Below are 12,125 nucleotides of genomic sequence, written 5' to 3' on the forward strand. Positions count from 1 at the left end.
AAAACGTACGTGCGTGGAGATGGACGCACAACTTGCATTAAGCCTTGCCCTCATCACTACGAGGTGAAAGATGTCATGGAACCATGAACCAGACGTACAACAAGAGATAAGTGGAAATAAGAAGGCTTTATTGAAATCAAGCTGTAAGCAAAAGTCCAAACGGATGGCTAAACCGAAGCAGGGTCTTGCGTAGCCAGAGGTCAGGAACCAGAAGGGTAGTCAGACGAAGCCTGGATCAGGAACCAGCAGGGTAGTCAGACGAAGCCAGGATCAGGAACCAGCGGGGTAGTCAGACGAGGCCAGGATCAGGAACCAGAAGCAGCAGCAGTCTTAGAAGCATGTGAACACAGGAGGACCAAGCAAGGAACTGAAGCCACAGACCTCCTATATATATGAGCTAGGCATCCAGCTCCTCCCAGTGGGAAGGAGAAGCCGCAGGGTGGGAGGCTACAAGAAACCCAGAAACCAAGATGGCTGCCAGCACATGTCAAACGAAGGAGGACGGCAAGAAGGTAAGACCATGACAAAAGAGAAACCTCCAGACCTCATACAACCACCTGACGACATTCCTCGCTTCTTTGCCGACAACTTGGGAAGATTAGTCTTTCACACAAGCAAGGACGATGATAAAGTAGCTTTGTCAGTAGAAGACAGAGAATTTATCAAGATAATGGACAAGGAGTTCCTTAAAGACGAAACCAATCACTGGGTTTCTCCATTACCCTTCCGAGCTACCAGGGTGAGACTCCTGAACAATAGGGAACAAGCTCTGTCTAGATTTAACCTTTAACCCTCTTCAGCATACCATGAACAGTAAGCCTGAGATGAGAGAACACATTGTTGCCTTTATCGACAAAATATTCCGCAACAACCATGCAGAACCAGCTCCGCCCTTAGGGAAGAACGACGAGTGCTGGTACTTGCCTTCATTTGGAGTGTATCACCCACGGAAACCTAATCAAATTAGGGTTGTTTTCGACTCAAGCGCCAAACATCAAGGTGTATCTCTTAATGATGTCCTAATCTGACGAATAACCTAGTTGGAGTGCTGATGAGGTTCAGAAAAGAGCTCGTTGCCATCACCGCCGACATTGAACAGATGTTCCACTGTTTCGTAATCAGAGAGGACCACCGGAATTTCCTCAGGTTTCTGTGGTACAAGAATAATGACACCAACGCAAAGATGGCAGAGTATCGAATGAGGGTACACATATTTGGAAACAGCCCTTCACCTGCCGTGGCAACTTATGGCCTTCGGCGCACTGCATTAGAGGGAGAATCAGAGTACGGTAAAGACGCCAGAGACTTTGTAGAAAAGGACTTCTACGTAGACGATGGACTCAAATCACTACCGACTGAAGAAGCGGCCATCGATCTGCTCAAAAGGACTCAAAGTATGTTGTACCAAGCCAAACTTAGACTGCACAAAATTGCCTCAAACAGCCTGGCCGTTATGAGGGCCTTCGAATCAGGCGATCATACACCAGGATTCAAGGACATTAACTTGGGACTGGACAGTCCACCTGTGCAGAGGAGCTTGGGCCTCAGATGGGATCTCTCGGCTGACTCCTTTGGTTTTCAGATAAGTTGCGCAGACAAGCCATTTACAAAACGAGGCGTCCTATCAGTAGTAAACAGCCTATTTGATCCGCTGGGATTTGTAGCGCCCATCACCATACAAGGTAAATCTCTACTGAGACAGTTCTCTGAAACAGTCAAGGATTGGGATACCCCACTTCCCTCCGAGAAAGAGCAAAAATGGGAAGCCTGGAAGCGATCCTTGTGTGCCTTGGATGAGATCCACATCCCGAGATGCTATGTTAAAACCTCACTTTCCTCTAGCATAAAGAACGAACTCCATGTGTTCTCAGACGCCTCCACGGAGGCCATTGCAGCGGTTGCCTATCTGAAGGTGACAGAACCCAACAACCAGAATCGCGTTGGATTCGTCTTTGGTAAGGTTAAGTTAGCCCCCAAGCCTGATCATACTATTCCCAGACTGGAACTTTGTGGGACTGTGTTGGCAGTGGAGATTGCGGATTTCATACAACAAGAACTAGGTGTCTACATAGCTGAAGTTCAGTATTACACCGACAGTAAGGTCGTTTTGGGTTACATCCACAATCAGACCAAGCGATTTTATGTGTACGTTAGTAACCGCATAGAGAGAATCAGGAGATCCTCCAAACCTGAACAATGGCACTATGTACCATCCGAACTTAATCCAGCAGATCACGCCACTAGACCTATGTCTATAGGTTCCTTTATTAACTCTACTTGGCTTACAGGTCCAGAGTTTCTGCTTGGAGAGGCATACGAATGTGTACAGGAAGCTTTCAGCATCCAGGATCCGGATAATGATCCAGAAATCCGCGCTGAAGTTAGCGCATTAGTCACTGGAACTAAGCAAACAGCCAGCTTCGGTTGTCAGCGCTTTGAGCGTTTTTCCAGTTGGATGAGACTTGTCAGAACTATTGCAAGGTTAGTGCACATTGCAGGATGTTATCATAATACTCACCAAGATAAAGATTGTCACGGTTGGCATGCCTGCCTTAAACCCTTCTCTGCTGAGAACATCTCTTATAGTGAGTACCTCATAATACGTCACGTCCAGCAGGAAAATTTCAACATAGAATGGAGGTGTTTGTACAACAAACAGCAGATTCCTTTAAAAAGTCCTCTCGCCAACTTAAATCCAGTTATCGACAGTTTTGGCTTGCTGAGAGTTGGTGGTCGTTTGAATCAAGCCCACCTGGGAATTGCAGAACAAAATCCTCTTATCATTCCCAGTAAACATCATATCACAGTCTTGCTAATCCGACACTACCACGAAAGGGCTGAACACCAAGGCAGGCAAATTACTGAGGGCAAATTACGGTTTGCAGGCCTTTGGATTATAGGTATGAAAAAACGTGTGACCCAAGTACTGCATCAGTGTGTGCACTGTCGTAAAGCAAGAGGAAAACAACTACACCAACAAATGGCCGACTTGCCTGCAGATAGACTATGTACAGAGCCGCCTTTCACCTATGTTGGCCTAAATGTCTTTGGGCCATGGATGGTATCTGCACGCAGGACCCGCGGCGGTCACGCAAACAGTAAGCGTTGGGCCGTACTATTTACTTGCATGAGTGTGCGAGCAGTTCACATAGAGGTGATAGAATCTATGGACACATCCAGCCTTATTAATGCCTTAAGACGGTTCTTCGCAATCAGAGGACCAGTAAAACAATTGAGGTCTGACCAGGGAAGCAACTTCATCGGAGCCTGTAGAGAACTTAACATCGACACCAAGTCCATTCAAGATCAGTTGGCGGAAAAAGGTTGCACCTGGATTTTCAACCCTCCTCACAGTTCCCACATGGGGGGCTCCTGGGAGAGAATGATCGGCATCTCACGCAACATCTTAAATTCTATGTTGATGGATGTAAACTCGTCTAGACTCACACATGAGACTCTAGTTACTCTTCTCGCTGAAGTTTCAGCCATTATCAATTCAAGACCCCTTGTGCCAGTGTCTATGGACCCTGAGACACCAGCCATACTGACTCCGGCTATTCTACTTACCCAAAAAACTGAGAGTACGCTTATTCCTAGTGGAGAATTCACTCATGCTAACATCTATCAAAAACACTGGAAACGTGTACAATACCTAGCAGATTACTTCTGGAACAGGTGGCGAAAGGAGTACCTCAGTGTTCTTCAAGGAAGAAGAAAATGGCAACACAACAAACCAAACTTGAAGGAAGGAGACCTTGTATTGATGAAAGAGCAACAAACCGAAAGGATTGACTGGCCTATCGGACTAATTTCAAAGGTTTTCCCTAGCAAGGATGGCCAGGTCAGGAAAGTGGATTTGAAGATCTTCAGGAAAGGCGAGCTTAAAACGTTCTCAAGACCCATTAATGAACTCATCTTAATATTACCCATCGAGAACGTCCCTGCTGGGTGAACAGGACTGTATCTAGGTTCGCAGATCTTCTCCATTCCAAGTTTGAAAACAGGTCTAATCTATGTTTTGCATTTTAACATGTTCTTTTTACAGGTTGTTTTATATTTTATGGACATTCGTCATAGTGAAATCCCCAAAGTGAATTTCAGACGGGGAGTGTGCTGTTCTTTTCAAATTTAATTCATGCACTGTATTATTATATCTGCTTTTACTATGTTGTTTCTATGTATTGTTTCTCTGCTGCCATCTGCTGACCGGAATTCGTATGCTGCACGCCTTGTTTCTTGTCTATAAAGTTTTTCTCTGCTGGGTGTGGTTTTAGCAGCCTTGGTCCTGGTCACTTCCTGTAGCCATTTTCAGTGCTGCACTCCTTGTGACTGGAGACTCGCACCTTGGCTTGTGAAGGCATCAGTTTTTGACCAGCAGTTGCCTCAGCAGTTAGCCTCAGGAAAGACATCCACATGACAGCATCTACTTCATTCCTGTACTGCATCACCATATGTCACTGCTCTGGATCAAATAAACCCACGTTTGATTGCATCCTCATGTCTACGTCTGGGTCCATCTAACCTGAGCATTTGCCGGTCCGGTCTGCTCCACTGCTTGGATACGAAGGTAGGCCAGTCACAAGGTCATTATCAGTTAGACCTTCATTCGCCTTCATGTGGGGACAGAACAGTGGCTGTTTCTTCGCCAAAATGCCATTAACCATTACCACACCACACTATTAAATAATGCAGCTGCGTCTGCCAGGCTTCAGCAGGTATATGTGTGAATAGGGAAGATGCTGAGATCCGGCTGTACCTCACAGTGAGGTACAGCCAGATCTCAGTATCTTCCCTAATCCATATTCGCACATATACCTGCTCAAGCCTGGCAGGCGCAGCTGCATTATTTAACCAATTCAGCCCCGCTAGCTGAAACCCCCTTCATGACCAGAGCACTTTTTACACTTCGGCACTACACTACTTTCACCGTTTATCGCTCGGTCATGCAACTTACCACCCAAATGAATTTTACCTTCTTTTCTTCTCACTAATGGAGCTTTCATTTGGTGGTATTTTATTGCTGCTGACATTTTTACTTTTTTTGTTATTAATCGAAATGTAACGATTTTTTTGCAAAAAAATGTCATTTTTCACTTTCAGCTGTAAAATTTTGCAAAAAAAAACGACATCCATATATAAATTTTTCGCTAAATTTATAGTTCTACATGTCTTTGATAAAAAAAATGTTTGGGCAAAAAAAAATGGTTTGGGTAAAAGTTATAGGGCCAGATTTATCATTAGCTCAGGTCAGAATAATGGAGTGAAAAAGTCTCAAAAAAGTCCCAAAGGCTAAAACTGCGCACAAACTTTTTTTCTGCTCTGCACTATGCTTGCCAGTTTTCTGAAAGTGGGCGTGTTTTCTTATGTAAATGAATCTCTAGACAGATTTACTATTGGGACTTTTTTTAAAAGTCGCAAAAAAGTCGCAACTTCACTCCAGTGAGGACCATGCTTATCTTATGAGACTTTTTAATAGAACATGCGACTTTTTCATAAAACGTGCGACTTTTTCATAAAGATGTGCGACTTTTGTAAAGCCGCTTACTGACGGATAAACTGCTACCGTCAAACCACATTTATTACAGTCTTAAAGGGGCAATCATAAATCTGACTTGGCTAAAACTGACTTTAGCCATATGTGAAAGTGGAGTGAGCTGTCAGAGTAATGATAAATCTGGCCCATAGCGTTTACAAACTATGGTACAAAAATGTGAATTTCCGCTTTTTGAAGCAGCTCTGACTTTCTGAGCACCTGTCATGATTCCTGAGGTTCTACAATGCCCAAACAGTAGAAAAACCCCACAAATGACCCCATTTCGGAAAGTAGACACCCTAAGGTATTCGCTGATGGGCATAGTGAGTTCATAGAACTTTTTATTTTTTGTCACAAGTTAGCGGAAAATGATGATGATTTTTTCTTTTTATTTTTTTCTTACAAAGTCTCATATTCCACTAACTTGCGACAAAAAATAAAAAATTCTAGGAACTCGCCATGCCCCTAACGGAATACCTTGGGGTGTCTCCTTTCCAAAATGGGGTCACTTGTGGGGTAGTTATACTGCCCTGGCAATTTAGGGGCCCAAATGTGTGAGAAGAACTTTGCAATCGAAATGTGTAAAAAATGACCGGTGAAATCCGAAAGGTGCACTTTGGAATATGTGCCCCTTTGCCCACCTTGGCTGTAAAAAAGTGTCACACATCTGGTATCGCCGTTCTCAGGAGAAGTTGGGGAATGTATTTTGGCGTGCCATTTTACATATAACCATGCTGGGTGAGAGAAATATCTTGGCAAAAGACAACTTTTCCTATTTTTTTATACAAAGTTGGCATTTGACCAAGATATTTTTCTCACCCAGCATGGGTATATGTAAAATGACACCCCAAAACACATTCCCCAACTTCTCCTGAGTACGGCGATTCCAGATGTGTGACACTTTTTTGCAGCCTAGATGCGCAAAGGGGCCCAAATTCCTTTTAGGAGGGCATTTTTAGACATTTGGATCCCAGACTTCTTCTCACACTTTCGGGCCCCTAAAAAGCCAGGGCAGTATAAATACCCCACATGTGACCCCACTTTGGAAAGAAGACACCCCAAGGTATTCAATGAGGGGCCTGGCGAGTTCCTAGAAATTATTTTTTAGCGGAAATAGATTTTTTTTGTTTTTTTTCTCACAAAGTCTCACTTTCCGCTAACTTAGGACAAAAATTTCAATCTTTCATGGACTCAATATGCCCCTCAGCGAATACCTTGGGGTGTCTTCTTTCCGAAATGGGGTCACATGTGGGGTATTTATACTGCCCTGGCTTTTTAGGGGCCCTAAAGCGTGAGAAGAAGTCTGGAATATAAATGTCTAAAAATGTTACGCATTTGGATTCATTGAGGGGTATGGTGAGTTCATGTGAGATTTTATTTTTTGACACAAGTTAGTGGAATATTAGACTTAGTAAGAAAAAACAAAAACAAACAAAAAATTTCTGCTAACTTGTGCCCAAAAAAATGTCTGAATGGAGCCTTACCAGGGGGGTGATCACCCATATAGACTCCCTGATCACCCCCCTGTCATTGATCGCCCCCCTGGTAAGGCTCCATTCAGACGTCCGTATAATTTTTACGGATCCATGGATCGGATCCGCAAAACACATGCGGACGTCTGAATGGAGCCTTACAGGGGGGTGATCAATGACAGGGGGGTGATCAATGACAGGGGGGTGATCACCCATATAGACTCCCTGATCACCCCCCTGTCACTGATCACCCCCCCTGTAAGGCTCCATTCAGATGTCCGTATGATTTTTACGGATACATGGATCGGATCCGCAAAACACATGCGGACGTCTGAATGGAGCCTTACAGGGGGGTTATCAATGACAGGGGGTGATCAGGGTGATCACCCCCCTGTCACTGATCACCCCCCCTGTAAGGCTCCATTCAGACATCCGCATGATTTTTACGGATCCATGAATACATGGATCGGATCCACAAAACACATGCGGACGTCTGAATGGAGCCTTACAGGGGGGTGATCAATGACAGGGGGGTGATCAGGGAGTGTATATGGGTGATCACCCGCCTGTCATTGATCACCCCCTGTAAGGCTCCATTCAGACGTCCGCATGTGTTTTGCGGATCCGATCCATGTATCCATGGATCCGTAAAAATCATGCGGACGTCTGAATGGAGTCTTACAGGGGGGTGATCAATGACAGGGGGTGATCAGGGAGTGTATATGGGTGATCACCCGCCTGTCATTGATCACCCCCCTGTAAGGCTCCATTCAGACGTCCGCATGTGTTTTGCTGATCCGATCCATGTATCCGTGGATCCGTAAAAATCATACGGACGTCTGAACGGAGCCTGACATGGGGGTGATCAATGACAGGGGGGTGATCAGGGAGTTTATATGGGGTGATCAGGGGTTCATAAAGGGTTAATAAGTGACTGGGGGGGGGTGTAGTGTAGTGTAGTGTTTGGTGCGACTTTACTGACCTACCTGTGTCCTCTGGTGGTCGATCCTAACAAAAGGGACCACCAGAGGACCAGGTAGGAGGTATATTAGACGCTGTTATGAAAACAGCGTCTAATATACCTGTTAGGGGTTAAAAAATTCGGATCTCCAGCCTGCCAGCGAGCGATCGCCGCTGGCAGGCTGGAGATCCACTCGTTTACCTTCCGTTCCTGTGAGCGCGCGCGCCTGTGTGCGCGCGTTCACAGGAAATCCCGGCCCTCGCGAGATGACGCATATATGTGTGACTCTGCGCAGGGCCGCCACCTCCGGACCGCACATCTGCGTTAGGCGGTCCGGAGGTGGTTAAAGGGGGGGGGGGGGCTATAATTTTTTTTTTTTGCTATCAGGCCCAGTCATTTCTAGCTACGCCCCTGGGAAAGGTCATAAATGTGGACATAAACTGCTGTTTTGGTACACTGCAGGGTTCAAAAGGGTAAGATCACCATTTGGCTTTTGCAGTGGAGATTTTGATAGAATGGTCTACGGGTGCCATGTTGCTGTTAAACAGCCTCTGAGGTACCAGTACAGCCATTTTCTGACAACCATACATCTTTTATTTTTCTCTCGATGGAGCGGTGTGGGAGCTTATTTTTTGTAGAATGAGCTGCCATTATCATTGCTTCTTTTTTGAGGTACATATGACTTTTTTTTTTTTACTCGTTTTATTAAAGTCTAGCAAGTAAGGCAAGTTACATCAGGACAAAGCAGGGGTAAATCCCACGCAGGGGATACCATGACATCATGATATATCTCTAGAATCTTGCATCGGGTCTGAAGAGGAATCCATTTTTGGTCAGTGATAAGAACATCAGAAATAATGAGGCATCAATCTAGAGCCCAGAATCCGCACATAATCATACAGCAGGCGTATGGACAGTATCAGCCACAGAATACATGCATGCATTGTGTAATGTTAAAGAAGATGAACACATCTCTCTGCACACTTTGTTAAACTTTTGTGGGCATTTTCTGTGAATAAATGCAATTGTTTCAATACTCATAGAGTGATTTACCAGTGATTTCCATTGACCTAGTGTGGGTGCTCTATCAGCCACCCACCTCAGAGCAATGGCTTTTCTAGCAAAGAATAGAGTCTCACTTAAGAATACCCTGTGGTGATGCCCCCAGATCTCCTCATCTAATACACCCAGAACACAGACTTTAGGGCAGAGCGGTACTGCAGTGGGAGCCATAGTTGTCAGCACCTCTGTTACTGCTCTCCAGAAGCCTTTTAAGTACATGCAATCCCACGAGGTGCCAAAAATCAGCATTCTCCTGCGAGCATCTATGGCATCTATTGTGTGATAGTCTGCCCATTTTGTGTAGTCTAGTGGGCGTGAGGTAACTTCTGTGCAAAATAAACAGCCGAATCAGCCTGTTATTAATTGATGGAGAGATCTTTACCAGAGCCATCAGGGCTTCATTCCAGTCATCAGCCATCAGAGAAGGTATTGATTGTCTCCACTTTCCCTCGACAGCAAGAGGGTTCATCAGCATTCTGTTATTGAGCAGATGCGTATATAGCACAGAAATGATACCCCTCGGGCACTGTGATCTTAGAACACCTATTAAAGGGTATTTTGAAATTTTCCAATCTCCTACCCAAAATTGAGCTGTTAACGAGTGTCTCAGCTGCAGATATCTAAAAGAAAAAATTGCGAGGTAACTCGAATTTCTCCTGCATCTGCAAAAAGGAACACAGAGTGCCCCCAACATATAGGTCTCTCAGGGTAAGAACCCCGTGGGACTTCCACAGGTGCACTCCTTCCAATTCTTTCAGATGAGTGAACATGGGGTTATCCCATATCGGTATATCATCCGGGAGATCCTTAAATGATTGCATCTTGGCAGCACTCCACACCTGGTGAGCCAATATATGTATAGGAAGCAAGCCCCTGAGATAATATTCCGCATTTGGCAGTTATGACGTTAGGATCCAGGGAGTTAAGAATTTCAACTGACCAGCTAGGTAATATAGGAAGAAATCAGGCAGGGCGGCTCCACCCTCTAACTTAGATCTCTGCAGAACATTAAGGGAAAATTTCCGTCTAGACTCCCCCCAAATAAAGTTAGCCACTAATGATGAATGCGACCAAATAAACCCTGTGATACAGGTGTGCATGCATGCGCCAGGAGGTATAGCCCTTTACGTAAGAGAATAATTTTGACCAGATTTAATCTCCCCATGATTGATAATGGTAGGGACTTCCATGTTCTAAATTTATCAGTAAACAGGGGTTCCAAGGGTGCTATATTTAAGGAATGCGCTAATTGGGGATCCCTGGTGATCACAATTCCCAGATACTTGAAGCGGTCTACAACCGGTAAGTTACAGTATTATGAGGGCCACGTATGTACCCATAGGGGCATAATTGCTGATTTCATCCAATTTATGTGTAAACCAGAGTACTCTCCGAACCTATTATGTCAATCGCTCTAGGGAGCGTAGTTTCAGGTTCATCCATAAAAAGGAGATAATCCGCATATAATCCAACTTTATCTGTTCTATCTCCCATGCGCACACCTCTAAAGACCTGGTCCTGCCTGATTCTTAGGGCAAGATGTTCTATCGCTATGGCAAACAGTAGCGGCAAAGGAGAAAAGAAAAAGGAAAGGGGGATTAATCTCTATTTTTCCCTAAGGAAGTTCGAGAGTATCCAGCAGGGCGCCAGAGGAGGGATCCAAAAGTGTATTAGTCAAGACAAAAAGATGTTTATGAATTTTCATATTTTTTTATGTTTTTTGGTATTAACGGGATATTAGTGTCATGGTCTTACCTTCTTGCTGTTCTCCTTCGTTTGACATGTGCTGGCGGCCATCTTGGTTTCTGGGTTTCTTGTAGCCTCCCACCCTGCGGCTTCTCCTTCCCACTGGGAGGAGCTGGATGCCTAGCTCATATATATAGGAGGTCTGTGGCTTCAGTTCCTTGCTTGGTCCTCCTGTGTTCACATGCTTCTAAGACTGCTGCTGCTTCTGGTTCCTGATCCTGGCTTCGTCTGACTACCCTTCTGGTTCCTGATCCTGGCTTCGTCTGACTACCCTTCTGGTTCCTGACCTCTGGCTTCGCAAGACCCTGCTTCGGTTTAGCCATCCGTTTGGACTTTTGCCTTACAGCTTGGTTTTCAATAAAGCCTTCTTATTTCCACTTATCTCTTGTTGTACGTCTGATTCATGGTTCCATGACATTAGGACCAAGCCATGAATTCTGACGGTACAGGGCCATCCTCGCTACCTACGCTGGTTGCCAGACTTGATCAGCAGGATCACCTGTTGGGTCGGTTCGCTGTGGCGTTGCAAACCCTGCTTGAACGCACGGCTCATTTAGCTTCCGTTGCCGATGGGTCGGTTGTCGCTCCTGGGCCCGCTCCTACTGCCGCTCCGGTTGTTGCGCCAGAGTCTACCCCGACACCTGTTGCTGCGCCTGCGGTGTTTCGGGGTATGACCGGTTCTGCCCCCCTTCCACAGCGCTTTGGGGGAGAGCCAACTCAGTGCCGAGGTTTCCTTAACCAGGTGGGCATTTATTTCGAGTTGCTGCCACATGCTGAGAGATCAAAGGTGGGCTTCTTGAGCTGCTCTCGGACAAGGCCTTGGCCTGGGCCAGCCCTTTATGGGAGAACAACAATCCGGTGGTTGCCGAGTTTTCCGGTTTTGTTGCTTCTCTTCGGAAGGTATTCGATGTGCCGGCTCGTGCCGCCTCTGCTGCGAAGCTCCTTATGTCCATCAGACAGGGTTCACGATCCGTAGCTGAATACGCCATTGAGTTTCGTACCCTGGCAGCAGAGGTGGGCTGGAATAATGAGGCTCTGGTCGCTGCTTTCTCTCATGGTTTCTCGGATGCCTTGAAGGATGAGGTTGCAGCTAAGGACCTACCAGTGGAGCTCGAGTCTCTTATTTCTTTCCTGATTTTGATTGACACCAGACTCAGGGAGAGACCTTCCTTTAAGGAGAGCCTGCGGAGGTCTCCTAACAGATTGGCGCCTACGTTTGCTGTCCCACCCGTGCCTCCCTCTCCTCCCACGCCTCCTGGGGATGATTTGTCTGGGGGTGAACCCATGCAGCTGGGGTTTGCTCGCCTGTCCGAGGGGGAGAGGGCACTCCGGAGACGCGAGGGCCGATGCA

This window comes from Bufo gargarizans, chromosome 3 (assembly GCF_014858855.1).
Source record: "Bufo gargarizans isolate SCDJY-AF-19 chromosome 3, ASM1485885v1, whole genome shotgun sequence".
Lineage (NCBI taxonomy): Eukaryota > Metazoa > Chordata > Amphibia > Anura > Bufonidae > Bufo > Bufo gargarizans.